The sequence below is a fragment of the Anser brachyrhynchus genome, assembly GCF_964034855.1.
Source record: "Anser brachyrhynchus genome assembly, chromosome: 3".
In the NCBI taxonomy this organism is placed as follows: Eukaryota; Metazoa; Chordata; class Aves; order Anseriformes; family Anatidae; genus Anser; species Anser brachyrhynchus.
In genome coordinates, this window is record NC_137696.1 from 103955423 (window position 1) to 103974631 (window position 19209).

Consider the following 19209-nt stretch of genomic DNA (forward strand, 5'->3'; position numbering starts at 1 on the left):
AACTGTGATAAAAGATGTATTTATGTAATGTGACAAATTTTTTTGTTTTCTCAAGGGGTCCTTGCCAGCCCCCAGTAACATTTTAATTAATCTGTTCTGCAATCATATGCAAGAATTCATCATATTTACTTTTAAAAAATATTTTTTCTCGTGTAAAAATATATAAATTTTAAAGACAAATAGAAACTGGATTACTTATTACTTTTATTACTAAAAATAAAATAAAATAAAAATGTGTATGTATTATTAAACTTAAGTCTGACACAAGCTAGTCAAGCAAGAAAATTTGAAATCCAGTATTAAAGCACTGAAGCCTGCTGATCAACAAATATTATGAAAGAGATGTGGTAAAGCTATATATCAACAGTTTGCATCTGTACAGAGATTTTTACCTAACAAAGTTTTTGACATTGTTATCTTAGCCATTATTTTAGCCCTTTGTTAAAGAGAAGCAAACAGTTATGACCAAGAAAAATCTATAGCAAATGGGGGAAAAGAGAAGTGGGAAAATATCAGTGTAAGTCAGATCATATTTACAGATCTGTACAGAGATACTGTACAGAGTACAGAATACTGTATACAGATCTTTACAGATCAGAATACAGATCTGCACATATACTGTATGGACTACAGAAAACTACTAAGAACAATAAAGTCGGCATAAGAAAAACTGTAGTCAGCAGAAAAAGCAGAATATGAAAAAAGAAAGAAAGAAATATGAAGAAAGAAAACTAGTTATTTAATAAGTAATTTATTTAAATAAATAAATGACTAAATGAACCTTGGAAATGGCATAAGCCCATTACTAAATGAAGAAGATGATACTATTAACAGTGTACAGAAGTGACAACTTTGTTCAAACATACAAATTATTTTTCTTTAATTTCCAAAGGATGATTTTGTATATATAGCACGAAGAACGCAAGTACCAGAAAAAAAAAAAAAAAGTCTTCTAAATGTTCATTAAGGAATAAGTGATGATGGTAGAAAAAGTGTAGTCAGAACGATTTTGAAAGTAGAAAGTTTTTTCTAACAGCGCATGGTACATGACTAGCATTCATTTGTCTTTGTTTAACTTGTTAAATTATGTGAAATTAAGGTCCTTAGGGCTTTTTTTTTTTTTTTTTTTCCAGTTCAGGTTTCTTCAGTAATTGATTAGTTAAGCTTTTTCACTGATTTCATCTAATTGAAGAAAATAATTATGTATTAGCTTCTGAAAAAAAAGCAGAACCACATGTATTAACCTCCCAAGTGCCCAAATAATCTTTTTGTCCTTGTCTTCATTCTGTTCTTTTACTATTCTCATGCTATTATATTCAGTGAGTAGAACAAAAGTGTGGAAAAGAGATTACATGGTCACTTAGGGCCCTACTGTCTTCAATGAACTTTATATCAGGTCCATATTTTGTGGGACTAACCCTTGAAAATGTACATGGTACCTTAGAAAAGGATCTAATAAATGCAAGGGAGATAGCTGAATGTACAATTTAGAGAAAGCACTGACAGAATATGCTTCATATCTTAGAAAATAAAGCAAATAAATAAATAAATAAAGTCCTTATATCAATCACAGAATTATGGATTTGTTGAGGCTGAAAGGAACCTCTGGAGGTCACCTGGTCCAATCCCACTGCTCAAGCAGAAAAAGCTAGAGCAGGCTGCCCAGGACAACATCCTGATGTTTTTCAAAGATCTCCAAGAATGGAGACCCCACAACCTCTCATTAATCTGTTCCATTTCTCAGCAGCCCTTACAGTAACAAAATGTTTCCTAATGTTCGGATTGAACCTACTATTCAGTTTGTGTGTGCCCATTGCTTCTTGTTCTTTCACTGACACCACTGAAAATAGCCTGACCCCATATTCTTTTCATCTTCCCATTAAGTACTTACGTGAATTGATAACATTCCCCCTGAGTGTTCACTTCTTTAGTCTGAACAGTCCCAGACCTCTCAGCCTTTCTTCATACATGGAATACTCCACCCCCTTAATCATCTTCTTGGCCCTTTATTGGACTCTGTCATTATATAATGAGACATCATTGTATCTTTTACTCTGGGGAGCCCAGAACTGGACACAGTACCCTAGGTGTGTCTTCACCAGTGCTGATTAGAAAGGAAGAGACACCTTTCTCAGCCTTCTGGCAATACTTTGCCTAATGTGGTGCAGGATATCCATCAGCCTACTTTGCCACAAGGGCCCATTGCTGGCTCATGTTCAATTTGGTGTCCACCAGAACCCCCGGGTTTTTCCTGCAACGATGTTTCCTAACTAGGTGGTCCCCAGCCTGTTCTCATGCCTGGGGTTATTCATGCCCAGGTGCAGGACTTTGCACTTCTCCTTGCTCAACTTCATAAGTTTCCTACTGGCCCATTTCTCCAGCCTGTTCAGGTCCCGCTGTGTGGCAACACAAACCTCTGGTGTATCAGCCACTTTTCCCAGTTTTGTATCATTAGCAATCTTGCTCAGGGTGCACCCTATCCCATCACACATATCATTATAAAGGTATTGAACAGGATTGCACCCAATATTGATTCCTAGCACACACTGCTGATCTTCAACTAGGCTTCATCCCACTTATCACCACCCTTTGGACCTGTTTATCCATTTTTCAGCCTATCATCAGTGATGTCTGCTTATCCAGTCCTTCATCAGCTTCATTATGAGGATCTTATAGCAGACAGTGTCAAAAGCTTTAATGTTTAAAAACAATTATAGATGCCCCATATTGATTATATCCAACAAACCACCTAATACTACATGAAATAATTAGCTATTGTAGACTGGAACACCTATGTACAATAGCTTTAAATTACAAAATGCAACCTTCCTGTTCCTGCCACATTGGGATTCCAGATAAAAATAATTCATTTTGTATTTACTAAATGAATGGCTAACTTCATCATTTATGATGATCTCATTTTTCTTTTCTCTTACTTCATTAATTTGAATACACAGACAGTTCATGATCTGAATCGTGCATCTGCTCTTACTAAAACTGGATGTTCAAAAATAACATGTTGGACTTCAATCTAAAGATTATTTTTAAATAAATTTTTACTCCTGATCTACAACTAGACTTTCAGGATGTTTTACCTTTCTATTTTTTTAGGTATCTATTACTGGAATTCTATTCTATTCCTACAGGTATTCCATTGTTCTAGGTATCACCTACAGGTACCTTCTTACAATACATATGTTGTATATTACATGGTTTGGGAAAGGTTAAGACTTGGATGAAGACCAGCAAGCTGAGACTTTACCTACCCTGATGTACAATGGGCTGCCTAGGAAAAACACTTTCAAAGGCAAGGGATACCTGGAACAGAAACAGAACGGATTGTCCATAGTTTATTTTAAGGAGTTTGAAATATACACATAGTCCAGATGACTTCAGCTGTTTCTAGGTGATCATATAAATGGTACAGACAGGATGAAAAAATAAATAAGTTATGGACTTCTTGAATTCTGGGCTAGTTTCTTTTAGATGGCAGCCCTGCAGTTTCATCCGTACAATTGGCATTTCAAGAGTAAAGTGATATTACTGCAGTGAAAGAGTGCTACACCTTTTGGTACTAGATATGATGCACTGTAGTGCGTAATTTGCTAAATAGTGTTTTTGTTTGTTTGTTTTCCCTTTATGAGCATATCACATTTGTAGACTATAATTTGTATTAGCTGTTGTCAGAGCTGCCAAGCTGATGTTACAATTTGGGTTTAGATATACAATGGCTGGAGATCCACACATATAAGAGACTTACCCTTCCTTCACCCTCTGCTGCACCTCTATGATTCTAAGATGAAACAAAGCTGACCTGAACTTTAGTATGTACAAGAGAAAGTGACTGGCCTCTTTTTATTGCCATTTCACTATCTCTGCCACTGTTTCCTGTCTTGGTTCATAACATCTGGAATCTGGTGGATTTTTCTTGTTTGATTGTTTTTCAGAGCATGCTATAAAATGAATCATATCTTTCTGTGCTCACAAAAACACATCATTTTATTAAGGTTTGACAGGGATACTCTACAATGTGGGAAGAATAATTTTTATTATTTTTAATTTGCTTTTAGGATCTTTGATGTGAATGAGGCTGAACTGTATTAATTTGCTTTTTACATGATTGTACCCAGAATGCTAGATGCATTCTTTTCATTGCAGGACTGAAAAAATCAGATAAACAAACAAACAGATACGGAAATCAGCATCCAGATATTTTCCATAGACTGTGAAAAATAGTAAAGTACTAATCTAACATTTATAGAGCAATCTGGTTCTTTATTTCTGGCTTCATAATGACTAATTGCTTTATTCAATCATTTTTATTGCTCCAGTAATTTCCCTGATTTTATTGTATACCCAACATTAACATACCATATCTATAATAAGTTTATAGATTTATTTAATGTCTTCTAAATTTGCCATATCCAATGTATTGGCTAGAATGAATGGATTGTCATTCGCATTACTTTTTTTTTTTTTGGTGAAGCACTTTACAAAATCAAAATATGCATTTTTTTACTACAAAGCCTAGTTTGACTATTTAAATCATCAACTGTGAAATTGGTGGTTTTTATTAATCTACTATCTTGATTAACTTTTCTTTGGAGAGGCAATAAAACCCCACTTAAAGGAACTCATTTAAATAATATATCAAAATATGTTTCTGTAATTAAAGTGAAGGAAAAAAAATCCTCGTACATACTTTCAGTTTACTTAAACTTGGGTCAAATGAAAATTTTTTGGTGAGAATAAGATGAAGCTTAATTACATAATAGATATCTTCTCAGTATTATGAAATGTTTCCATTATGGTAATATCCTGGATCTTTAGGCAGAATCACAGTGCTGTTAAATACTGTAAAAAATATTATTATTAACAAAAATGGTTCTGAAAGCTTTTGTATTTAGAAATTAAACAAATATATGAGATTAATAATTTCATAGTGTAACACTTTAGTTCTTGCCTTAGCTGTTGCAGTCTGTAAAAATACAAAACTACTATCATTTTCAAATAGGAACTTTGCTCAGTTAAAGCCATAATCATTTTAATCCTTCAGGCTGAATCAACTTGTCACTTTTTACATCTAAAGAATAGTCAGACTCAAAAAGAATTTTCTTGAAAAAAAATCATTAGACTTTAAGTACATTATGATTTTATGGTATACAGAAGAATATCAGGAAGAGTTGAGTACCTTGATTGATTTGTCTGTGGGTCATCAGAGGTCTACTAAATATGGGAAGTTTCATTCTATTTCTATGTCTCACAACACAGAGATACACTTTAAACTTACAATTGGTGATTGTCCAGTTGAGGAATTCGTAGTAAGAAGAGATGCTAAAGGAACTACAGGTTTTAATTAATACAGTGAATCAAGAAGCTTTGAATTTTTTCAAAGAATGACTTGAACAGAAATATTTTTCTTGAGAGTTAAGGTCACAGCAGATCTTCACCATTATGTTACACCAAACAATTGCAAGGAAGTAAAGTCTGGCAAAGAGTTTAACTAAGACAATGACTGATATTTTTCAGGGAGAAGTGTGAGGTAAAGAAAACCTATAAATTAAAATTTCAGGGATATATTTGAAAAGACACTAGTCAAATTCTGACCCAAGCACAGTCAATGTTGTTTTTTGTTTGGTTGTTTTTTGTTTTTTGGTTTTTTTTGGATGTTTTGGTGAGCTTTTTGTTTGCTCAGGGTTTTTGAGAATAATTTTAACACAGTGATGGCCCCTTTTAGAGGAATTTATGGAAAGATTAAACAATCAAGTTCATAATGAGAAGCTAAACTTTATCCTTAACAGTGGAGATACACCCTTCATAAAACGTGTCACCCGATGTCTCCTGCTTGAGTGTTGACTACATAAATTAAGTGATACCACAGAAGAAAGATCTACACATCCAACTCTCCCTCCATTGTTTGTACACTTTGCATTCTTTGGTCATAGCAAAAAGATCAATATGTATTTCTCATTTTAGTTTCTGCCAGAAGTTAACACACATGTTCTCCAGGGTCCTATATTCCAGCATTGTTTTGCTGAATTTATAACATTGTCCTTGTTTTCTATTACAACACAATAATAGAAATGCATAACATTGGGTATACATAAAGAGCACAACCACTGCATAGAAACACGTGTTGTGGTTGTGGTTTTTTGTTTGTTTGTTTGTTTGTTTTCCTCATAAAAAGAGATAGGTGATGGAATATGTGATCCATAAACACTTACAAAACAGTGAATAAATAGAAATTGCCTTTAAGGTTCAATGCTGGATATTGATAGTCAGACTGCTTCTTAGTGAGTGAAATCACCAAGTGAATGACTTTCAGTTCCTGATGTTTGCTGCTGCTATCAAATGGAAAGCATGAGCCCAGTAGAGATCTGATCGTGTCTGGGGACATAGAGTGGTCCCCAGTGATACTATAAGAATTCTATATACTACCATGGTTTAACGTGGCAGGCAGCTAAGCACCACACAGCCATTCTCTCACCCCTCTCCCACCCCCACCCTCCACTCCCACCCCCAGTGGGATGGGGAAGAGAATCAGGGAGAAAAAAAAGGTAAAACTCATAAGTTAAGATAAAGAACATTTTATAGGACAGAAGAGGAAGGGAAAATAATAATAAAAAATATTATGATAAAGAAATATGCAAAAGAAGTGATGCATAATGTAATCAATTACCAACTGCTGACCAATGCTCAGCAGTAGGACTGAGGAAACGTCAGTCCCTGGAAGCTCTGCTCAGTAAGACAGAGGTCACTGAAGATCCTGCCACAGAGGGCAAACCCCATCCAGGTGGACGTAGGAGAGTTTGAGGAACCCACAGAGGATATAGAGGAGATCATCACAGAAAACCCCTGCCAAAGCCACCATTGCAAGCACAGCATGGTGTGAAAGCTAGATGACAACAACTCAGCCATGTGCATGTACAAGGACCCCTTCAGCTTCTTGGCTACTGCTGGCATCTTCGAGAAGGTCTGTGGTACCAACAACAAGACCTATGATTCCTCCTGCAATTTCTTTGACACTAAGTATACATTGGAGGGAACCAAAAAGGCACACAAGCTGCACCTGGACTACATTGGGCCTTGCAAATTCATCCCTGCCTGCCCAGACACAGAGCTAACCAACTTCCCCCTTCACATGCAGGACTGGCTTAAGAATGTGCTGATTATTATATGAGTGCAATGAGGACAACAACCTGCTGAATGAGAAGCAGAAGTTCAAGGTGATCAATGAGAATGAGAAGCATCTGGAGGCCCTATCTTTTAAAAGTAAGGTAAAGCCACACAAATCTGGGGTCATTGCTGTGCAGAACACTCCTGATTTTGAAATTCAGTGGCTCCCTAGAAATAGCTGTGCATCACCTAAGAAGAGTTCCATATAAGGTAACTTAATAGGTTTACATCCTGGTTTAGAAAACATTGTGGACATTGTTTCCCCTCTCTGGAATGCTCAGATTTTTGTGTGCCTTATTGTTGTTACTTTTATGCCAGTTCTTGATAAAATTCAAAGCACTAGAATGACCTGTGCAAAAGCCCTACTTTGAAAACGGGGATGCTGAATTGTCCATTCTAGATGGAAATCTTCCAGAAATGGTAACAGAATGATTTTATGTTTATATGGAAAGGTGCAGAGGTAAAGTTGAATGCACTATACTAGCAGGCAAAAAAAAAGTATAGAAAATCGTTAGGAGATGAAAATGAACATGCACTGAAGACTCCTGAAACATAATCTTTCTCGGTTGACATTTCTGTGTCTGACAATGAGATGTTTTGCTAAAGAATATAACTCATGAAGAGTTTAAGATAAATGCTTGAAATACAGGATGAGGAAGAACTGAGGAGGGAAATGCAAAGACTAAACCTAAATTTGAGGATATCTAAGAAATGATCTGTTTTAATTTGTTATACTGCTTCCAATTTTTTTTTTTTTTTTTTTTTTGTATATATATTATTCTCTTCTTGTCTTTATAATTTAAAGCATACTTGATAGGATAGCCTTTTTTAGTCTATTTCATTTTACAAGTCCCACCAGCTTCAACACATTTTCTGCCAAACTAAATCTGTCTGACACATTACTTGTTGTAATTTTGCCTGTCAGAACTAAAAAAGATTTGTGGAGCCTTTAGCATTTACCCTGTATCTTTATGAAACTTATTTCCTAACAATGATGGGAATTAATCTTCCATGATTAAGAAAATACAAGTTTTTACATTGATATGAATAAAAGATCGATATTTCTGTTGACTACATTCTAATATTAAGTCTTTCAAAAATACCAACCACTTGTATTATGGTCCACTTGTATTGTGTAGTCCATTTGTGTTATGAACTTCTTACATACACAGGCTATCAAGGCATTTTTAGCCTCACAGGATCACAAAACTTTAGTCCAATGTCCTGCTTAAAGAAGGGTCATCCATGGGTCAGACCAGGATACTCAAGGCTTTAGCCAGTTTGGCCTTGACAATCTCAAATTATGGAGACTGTCTTTCTCAGCACCAAAGGAAATTGAAAGCCTGGACAGTAAGCCATCCAACAGCAGTCTAGGCTGTGTTTGGAGCTAAAGGAGAAAGAAGAATCCCTGGAGGACAATTTGTTTTATCTGTTTTTAGTATCTACTGGGAGATGTGCTGAATTATCTATTAGATGTCTTTCTCCACCACCTCTCCATGGAAATGGCTTAACCACCGCGTAAGACCATGTGTCCCACATTTAGATAGTACAGGCAGTGAAATCAATCTCAGTGACTGATCATTTTGCTCCAGTGTATAGACGTACAGCATTCACTAATACTATGAAGTAACAAGTCACTGACATAGCTTTTAATTTTCACATCAATAAGAACTTAGCTCCAAAGCAGAGTCATATAAAATATTAAATTAAAATGGCTTGTTGTGATTTGTATGCTTAATTAAAGACTTATAAGTATTCAGGAATGTTAGAGGAGTTATTTTCTCAAAAAAAAAAAAAAATCAGCCACATTTTGATCAATTCAAAAGACAAACCCAAAGTTGTAGCCTGTACACCAATTCACAATTTCTTGCAGTTTTTGAACACATGAAGAAGGTAGCTATCATTCCTTGGAAATAAATGCTTTTATTATTATTAATTAGTTTATTTATTATTAAATAAATCAAAATGTATAGTGCATAAGTCTTATGTTTCCAACCAAAGTAAATTTCAAAATTGGTCATGAAATATTCTTGACCTCAGTGGCTTTGTTACACAAATTATTTGAATTGTCTAAAGACTGTTATATCTGTTATTTATACATTATGTCCTATGAAATATTTATTATCAAATAAAGACAGTGACTTCTCTTAATGTACTTATCAGCAAATCCCTGTGTTTACAGAGCTTCTTCCCTGTGGTTGCTTAACAGAAGTAACAAAGGTATGTGTACCATTTCTTGAAATCTTTGGTAAAAAGGACAAGAAAAGCAGAAGTTTTCCACTGAAATGTAGGTTAATGCTAATTTTATCTGAATTACAATTTGTTGGTGGTTTAATTTCTCTTTTCTTTTCTTTTCTTTTCTTTTCTTTTCTTTTCTTTTCTTTTCTTTTCTTTTCTTTTCTTTTCTTTTCTTTTCTTTTCTTTTCTTTTCTTTTCTTTTCTTTTCTTTTCTTTTCTTTTCTTTTCTTTTCTTTTCTTTTCTTTTCTTTTCTTTTCTTTTCTTTTCTTTTCTTTTCTTTTCTTTCTTTTCTTTTCTTTTCTTTTCTTTTCTTTTCTTTTCTTTTCTTTTCTTTTCTTTTCTTTTCTTTTCTACTATTATCAGAGAACAGTGATATCAGTGATTGTCTCATGAGAGAGAGGTTCCACAGCCTGAAGAAAGTACATGATTTCTTGCCCACTTAGAGGTTTTTCTACTTAATGCCAACATAGGGGCACTGTCCCTCTCATTTCTTTCTTCCCCTACTGCTATTTTCATGGGCTTTGGATCATTTCCAGTGTTGTTAGTATTAATGATAGAAACATAAGGGTACAGGTCATAAACCTGGAAAAGTTTCAGAAATCTAAGTAATAGATCTTATTTGGATCATTAGAAATAGAATGCTTCAGGTTTTTGTTTGTTTGTTTCTGTCAGCAATATGCAAACATAACAATAAAATATATATATGGTTCTAAATATCCAGCTCTACAAAAATGGGAGACTAAACCCATTGAGAAGCATTATGAGTATTCAAAACAGGGCCAAAGAAGGGACAAGAAGAACCATACAGGCTTGGCTTGCCAAGCATCTTAAATGACTTCATACTAAGAGAAGTTGTTTAGAAGTAAACAGAGGACCCTGACATCTTTCTCTGTACTCAGAGTAAGGATCTACTACTTAAAAATCTGGTTATGGAAAGTGCTGAAACATTACTGGGAAATTACTAGAAAAACATACGACATGCTAAAAATGGACAAACAAATGGAATATTGTAAAATATATAAAATACATATATTACAATATATTAAAAATATAAAGCAATGTTTCCTTATATATTATAGATCACTCTGAGGATCAGAATACAAAAACAGGTACAACTCTGAAATATTCTTTGGTGGTGGTTACAAATACAATAGTTTAGCTTCTGTCTAGCAAGGAAGTCTGCTATAGGTTAAATTTATATTAAACCCAGAAAATCAGAGTGAGGCTTTTTGTAATAAATAGGCAGAGTTGACCTAGTATCCCATAATCCCATATAGCCTGACATCCTGTTGGTAAATAATAATAATAATAATAATAATAATAATAATAAAAAGGCAAGATGATACCCAACAAGTTGTTTGTTGGTGGAGATAATAATCAAAGGGGAAGATCTTCCAGGCTTCCTTTCCCTTTCATACTAAAGAGTGTTGAAATGGAAGGAATATCATGAGGCAGATTTTGTAGGATAGAAGTGGAATAGAAGTGCAAAATAAAAACAATGGATTTCAGGAAAGAAGACTTGAATAACATCAAAGAATTGGTGGACTGCATATCCTGAGAGGTTAGTCTGAGTAGAAATGATATTTTAAAACTCTGGCAGTTCTTTAAAGAAACACTTAAAAGGCTCAAGCACAAACTATTTCCCTGCAGAGGAAAGACACAAAATATCGTACGGGACCTACTTGTCTAAATGAACAACACTTCATGGATTTTAGAAAGAAATGAGCAAAAAGGAAGTGGAAACTAGGCCAGGCTAATAAGGATGAAGATGAAAGTATTGCATGAGCATATAGGGACAGAATGAGAACCACAGAGGCAGAAAATGAGAGTCATAATTAGCAAAGGACAAGGAGAATTTCAAGTGCATTTGTGAGAGGGAAAAAAAAAAAAAGAAAGGAAAGGGCCAGTCTGCTATTTAGCAGAGTGTTAAAGCTACCTTAGGAAATGACAAGAAGACTAATTAATATATTTACCACTGTTCTGCACAATTTTCAAAACATAGTTCTACTTCAGTTAGGAACTTTAACAACTATTAATAGCAAATATAAATAAAGACTTATTGACAGCAAATAAGGATCTATTACAAATAGACTGTGTTAATCAAAACATAATTTCTCTCTGGAAGAGAGTAGAAAACTTTGTCAAAAGAGAAGAAAAAACAGATTATATATAACCTAACCTTAGTAAGGCTTTGACAGACCTTCTTAAAAGCAGCCTTGTGAGACATAATCTAGATGAAAATAATATGAAGTAGAGACAATATTAATGTTTCTCTGTCAAAATGAAGGTTGTATCAAGTACGGATTTCCAGGGTTCTGCCCTAGGTCTAGTATTATTCAATATTTTCATATGTTTCTTAAATTTGTTGTCCAATGGGGACAAATAAAGGATACTAATATTAGTTAGGCAAGAATACATTGCTACAAAAATACGAGTCACAGTTATGACTCCAAAAGAATAAGTATTACTCAAGGCCACAAGCTGGACACAGAATTGTGTGCTATTGTGAAAGGAAAAAGCATTGTATTTTCATGAGCAAATGGGACTATAAGAAGAAAAAAAAAAAAAAAGGACATGAAAGCCTGATTCTCTGCTATATACTTATAACACCTCAGCTGAAGTGGTCCACTGCTTTGGGCAGTATATTTCTAGAGATATGTGTGACTTAACATAATAGTTGCCAGGTGCAGAACAGGATTCTGTAAAGAAGGGAGCTATCCTTTCTCAGTGACCCTAACAAGGAAAGGAAAGGAATACTGAGAACAATTATTTTGAAAAGATTTTCTAATGGCAAAAATTGAAGCTGAAGTTGGCAAAAGTTGGCTAAAGTTGTCTGTAAAGACTGAATTATCTTAATCACTAGAGCTCTTATAAGCATAGACTCAAATAAACATACAAGTATATATATCTTCCTGCCTAGAAGCAAGAAGGACCTCTGACATGATTCTGCAGTTATATTGGTGGAAGTTTTGTCACTCAGCTCAAGATTAGAATCATAGAGTCATAGAATATCCTGTCACTCAGCTCAAGATTAGAATCATAGAGTCATAGAATATCCTGAGTTGGAAGGGACCCAGAAGGATCATCTAGTCCAACTCCTGGCACCGCACAGGTCTGCCCAAAGCTTAGACCATGTGACTAAGTGCACAGTCCAATCGCTTCTTAAATTCAGACAGGCTTGGTGCAGTGACTACGTCCCTGGGGAACCTGTTCCAGTGTGCAACCACCCTCTCGGTGAAGAACCTCTTCCTGATGTCCAGCCTAAACTTCCCCCGCCTCAGCTTAACACTGTTCCCGCGGGTCCTATCACTGGTGTTTACAGTGAATAGGTCACCTGCCTCTCCACTCCCCTTTGCGAGGAAGTTGTAGACCGCGATGAGGTCCCCCCTCAGCCTCCTCTTCTCCAGGCTGAACAGGCCCTGTGACCTCAGCCACTCCTCATACGTCTTCCCCTCTAGGCCCTTCACCATCTTCATTGCCCTCCTCTGGACACTCTCCAACAGTTTAATGTCCTTCTTGTACTGTGGTGCCCAGAACTGCACACAGTACTCGAGGTGAGGCCGCACCAGCACAGAGTAGTGTGGGACAGTCACCTCCCTCGACTGACTAGCAATGCCGTGCTTGATGCATCCCAGGATACAGTTGGCCTTCCTGGCTGCCAGGGCACACTGCTGGCTCATATTCAATTTGCTGTCAACCACAGCCCCCAGATCCCTCTCTGCGGGGCTGCTCTCCAGCATCTCATCGCCCAGTCTGTACGTATAGCCAGGGTTGCCCTGTCCCAGGTGCAGGACCCGGCACTTGCCTTTGTTAAACTTCATGTGGTTGGTGATCGCCCAGCTCTCCAATCTGTCCAGATCTCTCTGCAAGGCCTTTCCACCCTCATCCAAGTCCACAACTCCTCCAAGTTTGGTGTCGTTGGCAAATTTGCTCAAAACACCTTCTAGTCCTACATCCAAATCATTTATAAAGACATTGAAAAGGATTGGCCCTAAAATGGAGCCTTGAGGGACCCCACTAGTGGCCATCCGCCAGCCAGATGTGGCCCCATTAACCACAACCCTTTGAGCCCTGCCCATCAGCCAATTGCTCACCCATCATATGATGGTTTTGTTAAGTTGTATGCTGGACATTTTGTCCAGTAGGATCCTATGGGAAACCGTGTCAAAAGCCTTGCTGAAGTCCAAAAAGATCACATCAGCTGGTTTCCCTTGATCGACTAGATGGGTGATCTTATCATAAAAGGAAATCAAATTTGTTAGGCAGGACCTACCCCTCATGAACCCATGTTGGCTGGGACCAATGACTGCATTGTCCCCCAGGTGCGCCTCAATAACTTCAAGAATCATCTTCTCCATAATTTTACCAGGCACTGACGTGAGACTGACAGGCCTGTAATTGCTAGGGTCCTCTTTCTTACCCTTCTTGAAAATTGGCACAACTTTTGCCAGCTTCCAGTCCAATGGGACCTCTCCAGATTCCCAAGATCATTGAAAAATAATTGAGAGAGGTCCCGTGACGACGTCAGCCAGCTCTTTAAGCACCCTGGGATGGATCCCATCCGGACCCATGGACTTGTATGGATCCAGGTGGAGCAGCAAATCCCGCACACATTCAGGGTCGGTAGGGAGTTTGTCATTCCCACCATCATGGTCCTCCAGCTCAGGGCACCCTGGGTCCCGAAGCCCATCATCAGCACTGAAGACAGAGGTGAAGAAGGCATTAAACGTCTCTGCTTTGCCTATGTCATTGTCTGTGAGGAGACCTTCCCTGTCAAGTAGCGGACCTATGTTTACTTTGGTTCTCCTTTTTCTGTTAAAATATCAAAAAAAACTTTTTTATTGTCTCTCACAGACATGGCCAGCTTCAACTCTAGTTAGGCTTTGGCCCCGCGAATTTTCTCCCTACAAACACGAACAGCATCCCTGTATTCCTTCCTCATCACCTGACCCTCCTTCCAGCAGCCGTACACTTTCTTTTTCCGCCTAAGCTCCAGCAGAAGATCCCTAGTCAGCCAGGCCGGCCTTCTGCCCCACCTGCCTGCCTTCCGATATTTTGGAATAGCCTGATCTTGTGCTTTTAGGAGGCAGTGCTTAAAGATTGACCAGCACTGATGGACGCCTATGCCTTCAAAAGCAGTTTCCCAGTGGACCTTGCTGACTAGTTCCCTGAGCAGCCTGAAGTCTGCTTTCCCCATATCCAGGGCTGAAGTTTTGGTGGCAGTTTTCCTTCTGTCACCATAAATTCTAAACTCAACCACTTCATGGTCACTATGACCGAGACGGCCGCCAATTGCCATGTCCCCCACAAGACCCTCTCTGTTCTCCAGCAACAGATCAAGGAGGGCACCTTTCCTAGTTGGCTCCCTTAGCACCTGCACCAAGAAGTTATCATCTAGGTGCTTTATGAACCACCTGGACTTGCTCGTGTCAGCCGTGTGTTGATCCCAGTTGACGTCTAGCAAGTTGAAATCCCCCATAAGGACAAGGGGAGTTGATCTCAAGGCATCTCTTAGTTCTGCAAAGAATAATTCATCGGCGTTGTCGTTCTGGCCAGGTGGTCTGTAAGAGACTCCCACAATGACATCCCCTTTATTTGTTCATCCCTTAATCCTTACCCAGAGGCTCTCAACTTTGCCATCACCAACTTGAAGTTCCACGCCATCCAGCCCATGCTTCACATACATCGCCACCCCTGCCTGTCCCTCCTGAAGAGCCTGTAACCATCTATTGCAGCTCACCAGCCACAGGACTCATCCCACCAGGTTTCGCTTATGCCAATGATGTCATAGCTGTGGGACTGTGCCAAGACTTCTAGCTCGTCCATTTTATTCCTCATACTGCATGCGTTTGTGTAGAAGCACTTCAAATGCGCTTCCCTACACGCAGCACCTTGTGGAGCTGACCGAAGGACCTCACTGGCACACAGTCCCTCTGATTCTAGCACACCATCCCTTAGCTCGTCACCGGCGTGCCTGGTTTTATCCCCTTCCCGCTTCAGCTCTAGTTTAAAGCCCTATCTATCAGCTCTGCCAATTCCTGAGCCAAAATCCTTACCCCTCTCTGAGAGAGGCGCATCCCATCTGGTGACAGCAGGCCTGGCGTCACGTAGACCTTCCCATGATCAAAAAACCCGAAGTTCTGTCGGCTGCACTGACATAAACATAAACATAAACATAAACTCACATAAACATACGAGTGTGTATATCTTCCTGCCTAGAAGCAAGAAGGACCTCTGACGTGATTCTGCAGTTATATTGGTGGAAGTTTTGTCACTCAGCTCAAAATTAAGACCCCCTAGGATAATTCATTGCTGGTTAGAAATAGATTGAAAACCTAGTAAGCAGCCTGAAGTCATGGTGAAAAAAAAGATATATATATTATTATTATTCATTTGATTATTGCCAAGAATCTCTTAAGACCTTTTTTCTCTTGCTTGGATAGCTACCATGCTCATTTTAAAATAAAATCTTTTAGACTATATGATGTGAAAGTTTGTAAAAATCATGAATAATTGGGTTTTATAGAACTGGAGATTTCTGCAAGTATTTTCAACCAAATTAGTAATTAAGTATCCATAGCTAGCTACATTTCTGCTTTTTCATGAAACACATCCTCCTTTTTCGAACCCTTCATGTATACATGTGATTATTCAAATTATAAATTAAAGTATTGAGTTTATAAAAAAAAAAATATGAGTGAACCATATTATGAATGTCATATATTAAAAGAACATTGTTTGACAAATAAATATAGAAAGCTAAGTGAGTAAAAAGGATAAAGTAATCAAGATAGTCTAAAACACTCCAAACTAATTTGTAAAATAATATCTATTTTCTTAATTTGAATCTGTAGTAGAAGACATAAAAATATGCAAAAATACAAATAGAAATGTAGGTAGATAGACCAAAGCCAAGCCACAAATGAAATAGCTGTTGAGGACAAACTTCGAAAAATAACATCAAATACTTCAGTCAAAATCCTGAAATCCTATAATTATAGTCAAATGTTGTTGAAAAGTATTGTTAACTTATATAGATAGAAAATTCTGCAAAGTTTGTTTGATGGCATTTTAACCTCCTTGATTCTCTTTACAAAACATTTTTATCAGGCAATATTTGTTCTAAAAATGTCATAGAAAGAGAAGGTAATATGAATATTCATGGCAGTGCAGTTTGTATTAGTGCAAATGTCTAAAATAGATTTTTTTTCTTTTTAAATGTTCTATTAGCTTGAAAAACGTCCAGCCATACAATAAAAACAGTCTTGTGTCTCAACATTAGCAGCAAATTTGGAATGCAAAATATGTAAAATGGTTACTGAAAATTGTTCCCAAGTACTCTATAGGCTGAAAGAGATTTGTATTTCAGTAATTATTCAAGTTGTCACTGAGTAATTTCAATTGCTGAAATTGTTCATGAAAACAACTGGACTTGAATACACAGCCATTTTGCAAATACGGTGGTTTAAGAATTCAGATTTACTTTTTTGCTTGTTGCTATCCATATAGGTTACTGCTCACCACAGCTGAAGACAGTGAATGAGAATGTGAGTGCATATCCTGGCATCACAGATGAAGATAATTTGATTCAATATGGTTGATCTAAATTCTGTCAAAGTCTAACTCTGCCAATGTAAATAAAGAAAAAAGAAAGAAAAAGAAAGGTACAATAAATTCTAAAACAATTAGTAGATATGTATGTGTTTATTTATTTATTTATTAGATCCTTCATAGTGCATAAAGTGCTTTTCATTAAAAGCCAATAATATATTCTTTTAAAAATAATATTTGGAAGAGAGATCTTAAATCAATCTTAAGTCTGACTTTTCTGGAAGGACAGAGAAAACAAGCAAATAATTCAGAAGGAAGGATTTTCAGTGAGTGGTATTTACATACCTAAGTTACATGACATGCTACAAAAGTATCTTTTCCTATTGTTGATATACCTTTAAGAGCAATATATCTGTCCTGAAGAACTTGCAGTGCTAACAGGGAGGAATTTCATAAACTAAAGTGTTGTTAGTGGGGATACTGACTTCTAAAAACTAGTCAGGAATGATGTCATAAGTCAATGAAACAAATAAAAAGTATCACACGCCAAAATGTCAACTTCATCAAAAAGCAGGAAAGTCAATAACGGACATCTTTCTACGAAAACATAACCAAATATTGCTGTAAAATCAATATGTAATATAAAAATAATGACAATCATTACAAATCAGATAAATGACAACTTCATTAGTCATATTTAACAGATTTTTTTAAAATCCTTTTAATCTGATTTACATCAGAAATATTTAAAAGCCTAAATGTTTTCTACCACTTTAATGGGCCAAAATAAAGATATGTTTGACTTCTTGCTTGATGTACAAATTACCACTAAAGCAAGTATTAATCTCACATCATATCAGCTTTCTAAAAATGAGTCATGCAGATTTAAATTAAACTCTTAAAGTACCTGTCATTGCTAAAAAGAGGGAGGATCATCCTGAAAGATATTGAACCTGCCTTTCTTAGATATCTGTCTCCAGGTAAGATGAGTATCACATAAAACTTCCTATGCTGTTCACCATGACTTTATAACTCTGTGTATTTCAGGTTTTCTGTTAGTTTGTAAGAACTTCAAGTTCTTGCCATTCCTGGTCAATATTCAGAAGTGTGCTTCAACTTAGGAATGTTAAATGAGTTTTTACTTAGTACTACTGGACTACAACTACTGGAAAATATGAATTGAGTAAATCCAGAAAAATAGCATAAATATATAGAGGTTGTTTATTTAAAAATGTGCCCTAACTCTCTGAAGATTTGTATTATTCATATTCTATTGTAAATTGTTTATTATTCACAAATCCCTTTATGTATTCATGAAACTTGACTGTATCATAAAGCATATCTACAAAATGGGTGGCACACTCAGATACCAATACAATGCTAATATTTTGTAGTTTGCATATGACACAGACTGACAGAAAGTGCACATGTACATGTGGATATGCCAATATTTATCCACACAAACATGCACCTTGATTTTTGCTGATCTGAGTAGAGCAACCAGGACTGAAGAGGCATACAAAAAGTTCAGGACCTTGTAGGCTAAGAACCACAAGTGAACTGCAGCAATAAAGGTAAGGTGTGTAGTGTTGCTTTATGATTCAACTTAAAAGTCTAGGCACAAAATATTATTTGACTTTTTTTGCAAGTCAAGAAGCGAACCCTTAAGTCTTTCAACAGATCCATGATCTTTAGAATGATCTTCTTAAGTAGTTATTTTAAATAAAAGACTTTTAACTGCCTGACAGTTGAAGATAGGAAACTGATTTATAAATATACCCTCTAAAGAGCATCTTCATGCTATCCTGTAATACCTACTCATCTCTGAAAGTTGCCGAGTTTCACCTTTATCAATCAAAAATACTTTGAGATGAATATTTTTAAGTATTTAAACACAGAATCTTTATTCCACTTTAGGTGTCCACATGCCAACAGAAAGAATGCCTTTCAGATTTCTGCAAAATATGGAGAACTGTGGCAGCTGAAATCCAGATGGTACAACAAGTAATTTAACTAAAAATTTGTAAGTTCTTACTATATTTGCCTTTGGGCTTACTTTAACACTGTATATTGTAATAGGGGGACACTCATCCACTGTTTTGACAGGTGCAAACTTTTGTCCAGGCAGATTTTCATGGCAGGTGTTGCAGTTTTGCTTGATTCAGATGAGCACACAGCAAGATAACCACTAACTGGAGACTTCATTTGAAACATACTTTTCACTGTCATTTTCAGCAGATGTG

General features: G+C 36.6%; 1 pseudogene across 1 annotated transcript; it reads left to right on the top strand.

Annotated features, from left to right (window-relative positions):
- The first annotated feature begins 775 nt into the window (after positions 1 to 775).
- Positions 776 to 18928, top strand: LOC308193668 (SPARC-like; annotated as a pseudogene). The gene is made up of 6 exons (XR_013956130.1): positions 776 to 835; positions 6734 to 7272; positions 9359 to 9396; positions 10495 to 10524; positions 16925 to 17079; positions 18884 to 18928. The product of XR_013956130.1 is annotated as an SPARC-like (transcript).
- Positions 18929 to 19209: the final 281 nt, after the last annotated feature.